Consider the following 2,500-nt stretch of genomic DNA (forward strand, 5'->3'; position numbering starts at 1 on the left):
GCCTGATATAATGGGATGAACTAAAAACTAATCCTAAATTGTATCTTTATTTTGGTTGATAACCTACAAATTACCTTGTTGTATTCTTCAGTCTATAGACATCACTAAGACATGGCAAAAATGCACATCTTGCAACATCTTATACTCTCCCTCACATAATAAATTAACTGTCACATCAATAACAGCAAATTTGGGTGAATATGATATTTAAGGAGTGACCTCATAAAAGCTTGTCATTTGAACTTTAAATACAATTTTTTTTTTCTAGGAAATTTGGACCTGAAATATCATCTATGCACATTAGGAAGCCTGCTCATACTAACAAAAGAAAGTAAAATATAAAAACAATATTTGAGCCAAGAAAGCAATGTTTTTTCTACAACTAATTTCAAACAGTTAGATTAGTCAATCCCAGAGGATTGTCATATACACATTCAAATTAGCTTATCTTCCTTCAAATGTATTTACATGAAAACAATCCAATAGTTGTTTATTAATGTTCAACTGTGTCATGTAATATTATATTGTGATGGATGTGCAATGGTTAATATGTCATAATTGCATCCTGAATTTAAACTAATAATTTATAAAAGTGCATATCCATACATCCAATAACCCTTCAATTATTAAACACCATCAAATCACTGCAGAAGATATGGATAGGATGCACAGAACAATCATTGTACTAAACTCTAGGGTGATCTGGAAACCTTTCATAAGCTTCTGCACTGATTTGACATGTGATCTAAAAGCTTCCCAGACATTCTTGGCAAACCAGCAAGCTCCTAATTGGGCTTGAGTCCTCAGTGGCCTTAGCTGGATGCATCCCAAAAATCAGCTGAACATAGGCAGCTCCAGAATAAAGCAATTGTGCATGTGCAGGAAACAGTGTAAAAATCCACATTTGCTGAGGTAATCACAATTCATATTCTGTGTGCAAAATATTTTGGAATGTCACTCAATTCATAAAGTATACCTCCACATCAGTGTAATGTTTACTGGCCCTGAACCACCTTCCCTTGCAGGGAGGGAGGATAAGGGGCAAGATTCTTAAACCAATTACTACAATATAAGTTTGCTATCTATTTCAATTCAGCATTATCAGCAGTATTCAAAATAACAAAACTGTAATTGCCTGTTCTCATATTCAACATGATAGTGCTTGAAGTTACTATGAAGAGCTATCTAAATAATGATAAGATATGAGTGAATATAGGAAAATAAAATCATATTAGGAAGTAAAGAGTAGATACATGTAAGATTTCTTATCCCTAATGATAGTTCAACTCCCAAACACATTGGCATTAAGAGGAAGTTATACCAAAAACTTCAGAAATTAACTCTACTCTAGATGAATTACCTAACTTTGTCAATTTTCTTAGTGCATAAGTTCAGAAGTTCATCAAAAAAGGTATGATTTCAAGGAAAAATATCTTAAAAACAGAGTTTTGCCTTTCTCTTTTACTCTTCACCTTTGACAAATTTGTATTGTTGCATACTTACTGGAGGTATACTTAGGTGCTGGCATTCAGTTCTCTAAAGAATCCATTTTCTTTCTCATAAGAATGGACTCACATGGTATGCACAACTTCAAAAGCACACAAACCTTAATCTTACAGTTTTTTCCTGTTTCCACTACAGACACCTTGAGAGCATAAGTACAGAGCCAGAAAAGCTTTATACATGTTACTCTGTAGCATCTAACTAATTATGCAATTTTCATACATATTTTTTCAAATGATAATAATTAATAGCATTTGTTGAGACATGACAAATTACATAATCCTTAGAATACAGTTTTTCAGATTAATTACACTTTCTTTATGCAAAGGGCAGCATTATTTGCATATCACTTAAATTTGAATTTTCAAAGCTATAGCTTCAGCAATGAAAAATATTTTTGCTGTCATGATTATGGGTGTCTGTATGCATATTTGAAAACAGCAGAAGTACTTTAAATCAGGTATATTGTTATGTATCTTTTACAATAAAGATTAAAGATTGCTCCTCAAACATCTTATATACATGCACTTTTCTAGATGCTATATTTAATGATAATCTCTATTTTTATTCAAAATTACTTTTTTTGTCTGTGAAATTAGACAATGAGTATAAATAACTTAATAACAATAATAACTCAATATGTAAATAGTTTCCAAAAATGAATAAATGAGCCTAAAACTAAAGAAACAAATCATTTCATCTTTAAAATACTATCCATTTTAATCAACTCTTCTCTTTAATCTCTAACTGAGATATCAATTATGGTGCAAGGTTTTATTCAGCAATTGATAAATGCAACTCAGTCAAAATGAGAAAATTTGGCTTTATCAAATTATTTCAAATTGTCATGGAATATTTGAATTTGTTTATGTGTTCATCAGGAAACTGGCACACAAAAATATATTATACTGATTCCTTCTTTTGCATGTAAATAAGATTCTGAGAATATCAGCTACTTACTATAAGCTTTCACAAGCTAACTGGCATTTCTGCAAAT

The 2,500-nt window shown here is 31.1% G+C and overlaps 1 protein-coding gene across 4 annotated transcripts in view; it reads right to left on the minus strand.

Moving 5' to 3' along the window:
• Nucleotides 1-2,500, minus strand: part of LOC122267530 (pyruvate dehydrogenase phosphatase regulatory subunit, mitochondrial-like) — a 27,692-nt gene that overhangs the window by 7,232 nt on the left and 17,960 nt on the right. The gene's annotated exons all lie outside the window — the stretch shown is intronic.

Source organism: Penaeus japonicus, unplaced genomic scaffold (assembly GCF_977035675.1).
Source record: "Penaeus japonicus unplaced genomic scaffold, GWHDUDI00000001_assembly GWHDUDI00000009, whole genome shotgun sequence".
NCBI classification, from domain to species: domain Eukaryota; kingdom Metazoa; phylum Arthropoda; class Malacostraca; order Decapoda; family Penaeidae; genus Penaeus; species Penaeus japonicus.